Genomic DNA, 12,425 nt, shown 5'->3' with positions numbered 1-12,425 from the left:
TTTCTTATACGGTCGAGTGTCTAATAATGTTTTAAATTGCATATAGTTACTCACTACTCTACTCGTGCATATTGTAACCTTTCTATCACCGAGTCCTGGGCCGGGTATGTAGACGTGCGCAGTTCACTGCATTATCCACCGAGTCTCTCACTAAAGGGGCTGGGTACACTATATGAGAACATAATAATGCAATGACATAAAAACTCACTGAGTCCCTCACTAGAGGGACGGGTACGTATGTATATATATGATGATGTGTTGTAATATGGTAGTGATGGCGCCGGGGATATGATGGTCCTACAGATACATTCACCGGATCCCAAATAGGGCCGGCTATATTGTATAATTTGAGCATGCATGCTTTTACAATTCACAAGATACAGGTACAAGTTTCTGACTTGATATTTTATCCCCTGCTTCTCTATTTCAGATATGCTTCCAATTGTATTATATTATGTTTTACATACTCAGTATATATATCGTACTGACCCTCTTTCTTCGAGGGGATGCATTTCATGCCCGCAGGTACAAATACAGGTTTTGGGAGTCTATCAGCTTAGGATTCTGTTCAACTCACCTGGAAGAGGCTCCATTGTATCAGAGCCTAGATTTTGGCACTGGCCACTAATGTATACAATTGTTTTTATCTATTCAAGAGTACGGCGGGGGCCCTGTCCCACCATATATTGTTATTAATATTTTTAGAGGTCTACAGATATGTATATGTGGGTTGTGTATATCAGTTTGATTCAGCTGGGTCTATATGATGTATTGTACGTGTTATTATGTTATGGCAGCCTTGTAGGCTTACGTTCCCTTCATGTTATAATAAAAATGAAAGAGGCTACAGATATATGAAATGTTATGACCTATGGGGGTTCTCATATACGTATTATGTTGTTTGTAGTCCGGTTTAACTACACTTGATTTATAGGCATTATGTGCCTATAAATTTGGCTTGACCATAGCTGATAAATATGTATACGAGGGTCCAGGTCGGACTCCAGTCGCATCCTATGGAGTTGAGTCGTGACACCAAGAGCTATTATAAGTGATGGTAGATCTCATTTTTATAATCGTATGTCTGCATCATTACTAAGAAAGTATGGCATCACTCATAAGGTGGACACGCCATATCATCCATAAACTAACGGCCAAGTGGAAGTGTCGAATGGTAAAATCAAGAATATCTTGGCCAAAACCGTGAATAGCAATGGGTCTGATTGGTCCCAGAAGTTGGACAATGCTTTGTAGGCTTACCGAACTACATACAAAACACCGATTAAAATGTCTCCATATTAGCTGGTGTTCGGTAAAGCTTGTCACTTGCTGGTTGAACTATAATATAAAGCCTTGTAGGCATTGAAAGGAATAAACTTGAATTGGGATACTGCATCGAAGGGGAGAGTTAATCAACTTCAACCCTTAGAAGAAATTCGACTTTAAGCCTATGAGAGTTTTTCTATATATAAGGAGAGATAAAGTAAATGGCATGATGCAAATATCCTCAAACGAGACTTTAGAGTAGGGGATTTAGTGTTGCTTTTCAACTACCATCTCCACTTATTTCTCGAGAATTTAAAGTCTAAATGGTCTGGGCCCTTTATAGTGGTTCGTGTGTTTTCAAATGGTGATATTGAGGTTGAAAACAAATATAGATCAACATTGATTGTTAATGGGCAGTGCCTTGAGTTGTATTTTGGTGAATTCTCTAGTTTAGGAATAATTGAAGTGGTGTATTTGGACGACGCTTGAATGTGTGTCCACTTCATGCCACGATCTTAAATAAGGAGCTTCTTAAGAGGCAACCCAAGTTTATGTTTTTGAATAACTGTATGTGTGTTATGTAGGTTAAAGTTGGACTCTATGGAAGTGCCTCAGTGGGAGAGTAAAGGGAACCATTTGGCGAGCCTCCGAACCTAATAGGTGAACCCATTGAAGATCGCCTTCTAGGCGTTAGGGTGGCTAAATTATCTCTGGAGGTTTTGATCTTTTGGGCAATTCAAATTAACATTAGATGATCCGCCAAAGTACTAAGGCAAGCTCGCATGATATCACCTTTAAGACCTCCAGAGGACCTCAAATCTACTAGGTGTTCTAAAACTATTAGTGAGATGGTTCATATGTTAGCGACTTGCCTACTTGTGTCGTCGAGTTCCATCATTCTTGTTGACTCACTTAACTAAGACCATAAGGGTTATAGCACATTCAGCGAGCACAGGACAGCTTGGGCACCTCGTCATTCTCTTCGGCGACATTATGTGCTACTCGCCAACTTGAATGGCCACTTGGATTTAAAAGGAACCTATTTTATTTAAATTCCCAACTCTTTAAATTTTGCTCCTTTAACTTCCTACACTGTTCACCTTCCCAATCACCTCTATTTTAGTTTATTTTCTTTCATCTGATTCTCATTTTTACATATATCTATGTGGATTGCTCCAGTTCTCTCAGCCATCTCTCTCTTCATCAAATCTAAATTTTACAGGTGTGCTTCCTAGGTTTATGTTCTATTTTGCCTATATTGATTTGGTAATGCTATGAATAGCTTTCTAGCACGACATGTAGGTCTGAACGATCGTTTGGGGGTGAAGTCTGAGTAACCCAAAACCCATAAATTCCTAATTTTGCCTAATGATAGATGGGTGATGTCATTCATAAGGGCGAATCTTGTCGAATTATAGTGGGTTTGGTTAGTCTTGAGAGAAGTATGGGTACCTTGGTCTTTGGGTAATATGTGGGCTATATGAAATGACTACAAGGGGAGTTGCTACGTTAAAAGTTGGGATATTTCTTTTTGTGAGCCTTTACATGATCTTATGAGTGCTCGTCGAGGTGTTTGGTATGTCGCCAAATGGTTTAGCTTGCTCTCCCTTTTTTATCTCAATTGCTAGTTCTTTATGAACTATTGGGCGAGCTACAGATGGCTCATCTATACACCTTAGCGACTCGCCTTTCTGTTTTCTACTTTCTTTTTTATCCTTTACCCTGAGATTTTGGTCAAATTATTACTGCGATCTTTGGCAAACTAAATCTTGCTCGTTGAACTATTCTGGCATCTCACCAATTCAATATCTACAATGCCCAATGTGTTACCACTTAGACCTCCTAAGTTTAGCGAGCTCGACTGAGCCAACCTTTCTTCACTCGGCGACTCACTATTTCCTTTAGCGATTATCAGCCTTTCTTGGTTCATTTATTTTTCCCAATTGCATTGTTACTTGAGTTTGAACTAACCTATCACCCAATGTTCTCTACTAGTATATGTCTAGTATACAGGAATGGCCAGGGACAAGCACCCGGTACGTCATATTATTAATGAAGTTGATACTCTACCTAGAAATAGGGCTTGAGGTATCTCTATAAATAAACCATCCGAGCCTTGCCAATCTACTCAACGCCCACCTCAGCATGTGAGTATGAAGGAAAAAGGGAAAGAAAACTATTAAGTGGTTAATAACTCTAATTCTCATGACTCTTCATCTTATGATGAAATGTCACACGTCAAGATGAGGGGTCCACAATACCAGTGCATGCTCCTACCATGGTATCCCAGTCTGGTCCTTTGGATAAAAAGCAAGGCCATGAGCGTGCACGTATTAAAATGCACTCTAAAGCAGCTCATGACCCAATTGCTAATGAGGTAGTCCCTGTTGTTACTCCTTGCTCAATGAACAGGTTAAAGGTTGCTGGTCTTCGTACTATTTTAGAAGATAAAGGACTCTCTACTGATGGAGTAGTCGACAGATACCTGATATTTGGAGGATAATTCAGTTCCATTAATTTAAGAGGTTCACTAGAGCTCGAATTCCATATGGCGCATCGTGGGTTCACAAGTTTTATGTAGCCTATGCAAATGCGCTTTTGAAAGGCAAGGAAAAGGAGATTGCAGCAAACCCACTGGAAGTTGTTACTTTTCAAGGTAAAAAATTTAATTATAGCGATACAGACATCAACAATACATTGAGTTGTTCAATTAGAGTTCATCACGAGTTGGTAAATAAAATTTACCATCACACATTGGATGACTTGTAGGGTTGGTTGGCACCATTGATTTTCGATGTTACCCCTACATGGATTGAAGGAGGTGCTATGATTGAATAGAAGGACATCAACGTAGCAGTTCGTTAATAGTTTGGTTTCATCAGTAGTATGTTAATTCCTAGTAAAAATGAGTCTATCCTCTGTCGCCCCAAAGCAGTGTTGTTGGGGAGTATTATAGCTAGGGAGAAGTCGAACTTAGGTTCAATCATGTCCCTGACATCGTTTTTAGGGTTCGGCAGCAGCAGACATTATTACTATTCCCTATTTTAATTATAGATTTATACGAGTGAGAAGGAGTTCCATTTGTTGAGGCTACTAATGTAAGATTGGCTCCCACATTGTCCAGTGACATACGCCTGATTAAGTTGGATTACGTGCGTGATGTTAAGGTTAGAAAGAGGCCTCCCTCGGTTGACACTACACTAGTCATTGACACGGAGTCCTTAGATGCTGGACTGTGACTCCTACACCTGATATGTCGGGTCCATCATCTACCCCATCTTCTTCCATAGTTTCTCCATCTGGTACTACACGTCGGCCTCTATTGACACAGGCCATGATATACAAAATGGGCAATTTAACCTATTCAGCTAATATAAGAGCCTCGATATTAGAGACTTCTAGCCCCTTTATGATATCCACTGCGATTGAGGCTTCTCTTGCACCATTACGAGCGGAGGTAGTGGGTCAATTATCCAAATTGCTAGAGATAGCTGAAAAGTTAGCCACTCTCACCACTCGAATTGAGGAGTGTAAAAATATTAAGGGATATTCTACTGACTTGGATTCCATTTGGACGGATATTGTTGGGTTGAGAAAGGATGTGGATGAGCTTAGGTCCACAGATTTTTGATGTAATAGGGAAGTGTTGACGCCCATGAGGGACCAGTTCTGAGCTTCCTCCTTCTTAAGGTATAGTTGGTCCTACTGTCCTTCTAGCTTCCTTGGCCGGAACTGATCTTGTTGTTGTTATTGATGTTCCTCTTACTACTATGAACAGAGCTTATTCTATGGTTGGTGATGATGAGGAGAAGCCTCCTGAGGAAGATAAGAAGGATTTGGGGTCGACTGAGTTGAGGGCCAAGGATACTTATGAGGGTCTTACTGATTTTAAGGATGTGCAGCTTCAAGTAACTGTGGCGTGGTCCCTTGCCGGCTTAGCCCAATAGGGGGACACTTCTCTCATTCTCATTTACTTTATGTTTTTAATTTTTGCTTTGAGGACACTGCTTACTTTTTTTGGTAGAGTTAGGGTACCTTAGGTACCTAAACCAATTGGTTTTAGTAATTTTTTGAACTTTTTTCATTTTGGGTTGCAAATAATTTTTTGTTAAGTTGGTCGTTTGTATATATTTGATTTTGGAAAGTTGGTTGGAAACTTATGGATTGCACCCCTACTTAAATTTCTATGGTTGTGTCCATTGTTCACTTGCACATTTGAGAATCAGTTTTGATCAATATCGGTGACTTGAATAGTTCTCTTGATGAACGACATATTTTGTGCGATTCTAATGAGGCCAAAACTAGAACGCATAAGTCTTGTGTAAGCTCTTGGCATCTCATTGTAACTGATCGAATTTCAAGTGTAAGTCTTATAATGATTGGTGCATGCGAGCTGAAACTCTAAAGTTATGTTCTATATTCATAATTGGAATGCCATGTATGGTGAGATCTACTAGAAAGACATGCATGAGGACACCTAGAACTTGACATGTTAGTCCGATTAGTTATGATCGGTGATTGAAAAAAATGATCTTAGGGGTAATTTCGATGAGTGAGCCCGAAAACAGCCTTAAACTCTTATGATCCCTTTGTGAGCATATGAACCCAACTTGGCACCATTTGAGCCTAACGCTTTCCTTGGATGAAACTTATATCTAGACTACTGAGTCAACTTTGGAAATCCCTTTATTTTACCTACCTATAAACTCCTTAGAGCATTAGATATGTTGAAAAGCCAACTTAGTCCAACCTAAGTTGGGGGTGTGGTAAGATTGAGGAGGAAGACAGTAAAGTAGTGTGTGAGAGATCACCCTTGGAGGATCAATAGAAGAAAATGGAACCCCTCCATATATAAAAAAAAAGGAATAAATGAGGCAAAGTTTTTAGTCTTTTCAAATGAGTAATACAAAAGGAGTGTTCCAAATGAATAAGGCAAAGATTTGAGAGTTACACAAATGAAAAAGGGAGATCCATGATTTCAAAAGAGAAAAAGAAAGGAAGAAGAGAAATGTTTGAAATTGATCCATGCTCCTAGAAAGCTAAGTAACTAAACCAAACTGATCACACCTTGCACTCGACCCCATTAAAAGCCTTAAAAGCCCTTTTTGATCTTACATGATCCGATTAACTGATTGATTGGAAAATAAGGGCAAGCCTATGGGTGGAGTTATGTATATTTTTGTCATTTTGAGTGTGAGAGTAGTGTTTGATTCCTATGCTATAACCTATGAATGGCATGTTGAGAGTGTGGAAAGGAATCACTTTTTTGATGTTAGGGTATTCTAATATGGGCATTCGCATAAATTTGCAATCTGGAGCGAACATTTGAAAGCATTAACTTACATTGGGAATTGATTAGCCATCATTTGAGGCCTTGAGTGAATGATTGAACATTGCTTGCTAACTTGAACCTCGTTTGTACTTCTTGTGTTAAGTCTCAATTAACACTATTTGTAGTCTTTGGTTTTGAACTGATTGGCTTCTTGATTTACTTGAGAACAAGCAAAAGTTTAAGTTGGGGGTGTTGATGAGTCGGGAATTTGGACTCATTTAAATCTCAAAATGCAATAAATTACTAACCTTTTTGCCTTCATTATGTACAAAACAGACTTTAAAGTGATCATTAACAAATGCAAGGAGTTAAGGACCATTCATGGGCTAAATATTGAACAAAAGAGATAAAAAAGGATAAAATTTAGCAAAATGAAAGTTGAAGCTCGCAAAGAGCTATTTGTGAGTCACCGAATGCGTCAATAATTCGCCAATCATATCAGATCTCAAGGCTAACATCTTGAGCATTTTGGCAAAGAAAATGGAATTCGGCGATTTGCCGAGTTATTATGGGAAAGTTGCATCGTGCTCGCCTAAAATCCATTAAAAGATAACCATCAAAGGAATACTAAAAAGGGGAGAAGGTAAGAAACTCGGGGACTCACAGATCAGTAAGGCGAGCTTGTTTGATCTCGTCCAAAAGATCAGAACTTTAAGGAAAGAAAGTGATTAAAGAACTATACAAAGGGCAAAAAGGGAGACTCGCCTAATATGTCGGTGAGAGAGGTCAAGCTCGCCAAATTGGCTAATATGAACTGAAGGATAAATGCTCCAAAAGGGGAAAAATAAAACAGAAATATGACTCGCCGACCACTTCGGCGAGCACAACTAACGTCACCAAAGTGGTCCAAATTCACAGATTTTGCCTAAGTTTTGCACACGTATAAATAGAGTTTTCAAAGACAAATGAGACATGGTTTTACACTACTAAGACTCAGAGATACATACCTTGAAGATATCTTGGGGTTTTGATTTTATTTTTGAGATTTTGGCTTTGGAATTTGGAATTTAGAGTTCAAACTTTGCTGAATCGAATGAAGGATAATTACTTTGGTATAACTCCTTTAATTTTTGTAATGAGTGGCTAAACCCTCTACTTCTATGGGGTGCTATTGAGTTAAATTATTGTTCTAGATTTGGTTTTTTGTTACGGCTCATAAATTGTTAATTTAAAATGGGTTTTGCTAATTTGGTGTAGAATCAATTATGAATTATGATTGCAAGCATGTATCTATGTTAGATCTTCATTTTTAGGTTGAAATGGTAATATGAAGTGACTAAATTATCAAATAGCCATTGATTCTTATTTATCAATTATAACCTCTCTCATGAGAGGAGGTTTTGCTAAGGATCGAGTTAGCTTCGTTAGATCGCATGTTTAGGTTCGAAAGTGCTTGTATGTATAGACGAATAGCGATTGATAGATTCTATCTCATGCTATTCATTAACCTTTGCCTATCCATTGAGGATTAACAATGTTGAGTTGTGTATTTACCCTTATTAGAACAATAATTTTAACTTTGCACCTCTCCTAGAATCATTTGTTACAACCCAAATTGTTGTAATCATGCTATTATTGAATCTTGTTAACTCTCCAAACTTTGAAAATGAATCATATATATTTAATTTATTTCACAATTAAATTGTTTTTATGCTACAAAAGTCAAGAGCACGCTCTTACTCCTTGATCGAAGTCTATTTCTAACCGTTCCTTGTAGGATTCGACCCCAACCTTATACATTGGGTTTATATTGCTAACGATCGTCTTCACTCTGAATCATAAGAAGTGTAGTTTGAGCATTATCAGGCAACACTATTCCATTTGGGTGATTATTGACCGAATGACTAAGTCGGCACATTTCCTCCCAATTAAGACCTCATATTCAGTAGAGGACTATGCTAGATTGTATATTCGAGAGTTGGTGAAACTCCATGGTATTCCTTTGTTTATTATTTCTAATCGAGGTACTCAGTTTTGGAGATCATTCTAAAAGGGTCTAGGTACCCAAGTGAAGCTTAGTATCGCTTTTCACCCACAAATGGATAGTCGGGCTGAGCGCACCACTCAGACATTAAAGGATATATTGAGAGCATGTGTCATCTATTTTAAGGGAAATTGGGATACGAATTTTTCATTAATAGAGTTTGCTTATAATAATAATTATCACTCTAGCATTGAGATGGCTCCATTTGAAGCCTTGTATAGTAGGCGGTGTAGATCCCCTATCAGTTGGTTTGAGGTAGGTGAAGTGACTTTGATAGGACCCGAATTGGTATTTGAGGCTATGGAGAAGGTTAGACTCTTTAGAGATGGAATGAAAATGACCCAAAGTCGATAAAAGCCCTAGTTAGATATGAGAAGAAGGAAGCTTTAATTTGAATTCAATGATTGAGTTTCCTTGAAAATTTTACCCATGAAGGGTGTGATGCATTTTGTTAAGAAACGAAATCTAAGTCCTCGTTATGTTATACCATATTAGATTTTGAGGTAAATTGGTAAAGTGGATTATGATTTGGATTTGCCTTTAGATTTGGCATCGATGCATTCGGTGTTACGTACGTCATTATAGAGAAAGTTTGTTGGTGATCTTAGCTACATTGTGTCATTGGGCAACATTAAGATTTAAGAGAGTTTTTCTAATGAAGAGGTTTCAGTTGAGATTTTGGATCGACAAGTTAGTTAAGAAACAAAGAAATTGCTTCAGTTAAAGTGTTATGGAGGAATAAAGAGGTTGAGGGTGCTATATAGGAGGCCAAAGCCGATATGATGTCCCGATATCCTCATCTTTTTCTTTCTGTGCCTACTTGAGGTATTTAGTTCCATCATGATCCAACCAGCCCAAATCATGTGTTTTAGCTGTTCTCATACTTTCATATGCATTCATGTTCATGAAATGAGTTTTAAAGTTATGTTTTGAGTTTAGATTAAAGATTACATGTTTTATGCATTTTTGAGATGCTTTGCATTCATGTTGGGTTGTTATGTTCCTTTCCTATTCCATTCATGCTAGCATGAGTCCCATTCGAGGATAAATATTCTCAAGGGGGAGATATTGTAAGACTCCAAAAATTTGGAAAATTGGAAAATAAGGATCAAAACATGAAAATTCAGAAAACTACAATTTTGGCACCAGGTGATGACCAGGAAGGCCATCACGGGCCAGGGTAGGCACCACGGATCATCGTGAGACACCGTGGTGGTAACCCTGAGATTCAGTCCTACAATGTGAGGTCCAAGATAAGGCACCATGGGTCGTGAAGCCCTCCGTGGTAGCCCCTCCCCTAAGACCTCAAAAATGGATCCCAAGGCAAGGACCACGATTGACCACTACGTCCCATACAGAGCTTCACGGACCATGGTGGATTCTGTGGTAGTCACTCCTGCAGACCAACTTGCAGGGCCTACATCAAGCCAATGTTTCATGAGCCATAATGCACTCCACAAACTGTGAAGGGTTTCAGGGAGGAAGTTTTGAAACCTTTCCCCTGCAACTTCAGAATTCTAATTCCAAGTCAATCATCACGGACACCACCATGGGCCGTGATGGGAATCACGGACCGTGATGGTTCCTTTGTGGTGAGTTCCAGTTCTAGTTAAATGAAGGGTATTTTAGTCATTTCCCAATTCTTTCATTAATGTATATGGATGTTTTTGGGATTGGATTTGTTACAAAAATATCCTAAAATGCTCCTAAACCTATTATTCTGCCTCATTAATTCCCAATCAACTTTAAGACTTATCTCTCAAGGATTCATTTTATTCATCAAGTTTGGCTAGGGTTTCTTCAAGAACAAGTCTCCTTTTTCAATTCGAAGGTCAAATTCAATCAAGGTATGTAGGTATTGATCCATGGGTCCCTTTCACCCATAGATTCCCAAGGTTTCTACTCAAAATCTCATGAATTTCCATTGGGTTTGTAACCCTAATTTGATGAATTACATTAGGTTGTTTCAATTATATGTTTGATCAATATAGATGATTATTATAAGTATGTTATTACATGAATTACATGATTTTTAGTTCAATTATGATTGACCATGCATGAAGCTATTTTCTATGATGATATTATGAAGTATGATTATGAATTCAATAATTTAAAGGTTATAGCATGGTTTTCATTCAAATTGACTATGTATATGAGTTTTGCTCTAAATTCAAGAATGAATTATGATCATGAATTACAAGTATATTCAAGATATGAATTTCATACAAGTTTTGAAGTAAGGTGACTTAGGACCTATGTGGTGACCTAGGACCTAATTACATGAATTATGCAAGTATGATTTGTAATGATGAAAGGACAATACTCACATTGCAGTTATATTATGAAATGAGCTATTCTACGAAGTATGAAGTTTAAGAACAAGTTATGATATATTCTAACCATGTTTGCTATGTTATGTATCCATGGAATTTGACTTAGCACTGAGTGGACTTTGAGGTAGGGGCCCTACCAAAAGCCTTAGTAGCAACCTCAAGTCTCTTAAACTGTGTGCCACTATAGGTTTTCTTTATGTCTTAACTAATTAATCCACAAATAGTGTATGTACATGACCCGTCTAGCGGGGTAGAGTCTATCTTGACAAGTAGATTCCTCTTTCTTTCATTGTATGGGGAGAAATCGGGATTCCATATTATAGCTCGCATGGTCTTATTGCCGGTTATAGTTCTATCCCACATATGTATGTTCTTTTATTCTAAATCATGATTTCTAATATGTCCTTTTTATGCTTTGATCATTACGGCTTTCTCATGACTTTACTTATCCTCTTTATCATGTATTTAAAAGATTGATCATTACATCTTATAATTTATATTACATGCCATGCCCTCATACTTAGTACATTCAAAAGTACTAATGCATATTTTTTTCCTACATTGTCACATAATGTTGGGGTTGAGAATCACACTCTTATCACACATGGCCAGTAGAGTCCCTTATATGTGAAGTGTTTGGTGAGTCCTCATATACTAGGGAATAGTTATGAGTTGCTTGTTTCTTCTTTCAAAAACGTTTATTTCTTTCATGGTGATGGTAAGCTAGGGATATGTCTTAGCCCCCACCATTTTCATATAGTAGAGCCATGTTGTTTGGACATATGTTTAGAGTCTATGTTCTCGAATTCTCACTCTTTATGATTCATAATCTAGACTCCTTCTTATGTTATTTTCCTCACTTACTTTACCTTATGTATGCTTTATGATATGTCAAGAGGCTTGGTTGGAGCCTTCAGGGTTTCGATCATCGTGTTATGATTAGGCCCTAGGTTGGGTCATGACAAACTCTCCTTAAAGTTGATCTAACAAGTCATCAATTCTTGGAATGGGATACTTATTCTTAATAGTTGACCTAGCTCAACTGCCGATGGTCAATGCACATTCGAAGAGAACCATCCTTATTTCTAACAAAGAGAACCAGAGCACCCCATGGAGATATACTCGATCTAACAAAACCCTTATCCAATAAATCTTTCAATTCATCCTTCAATTTCTTAAATTCCGCCAAGGCCATTTAGTAAAGAGGAATAGAGATAGGTTGGATATCAAGGAGAAGATCAATACCAAATTCTATCTCTCTTACAGAAGGGGTACCTGGGAGATCATTGGAAAATACTTCCAGAAACTCATTAACAACCAAAACTGAGACTCAAGAGTAGGAGCTTCGGAATTCGTATCCCTAATGCGAACTGGATGATAAATACAACCTTTGAAAATCATTTTTCGAGCTTTAAGACACGAGATGAATTGTCCTTTAAATACATAATTGCTATCTTTCCATTCTAGGACTGACTCATTAGGAAATTGAAATTGACCACACAGTTTCTAC

This window comes from Solanum dulcamara, chromosome 3, assembly GCF_947179165.1.
Source record: "Solanum dulcamara chromosome 3, daSolDulc1.2, whole genome shotgun sequence".
Taxonomy (NCBI): domain Eukaryota; kingdom Viridiplantae; phylum Streptophyta; class Magnoliopsida; order Solanales; family Solanaceae; genus Solanum; species Solanum dulcamara.
The sequence above is the reverse complement of the archived record's forward strand: the minus strand, read 5'-3'. Positions refer to the sequence as shown.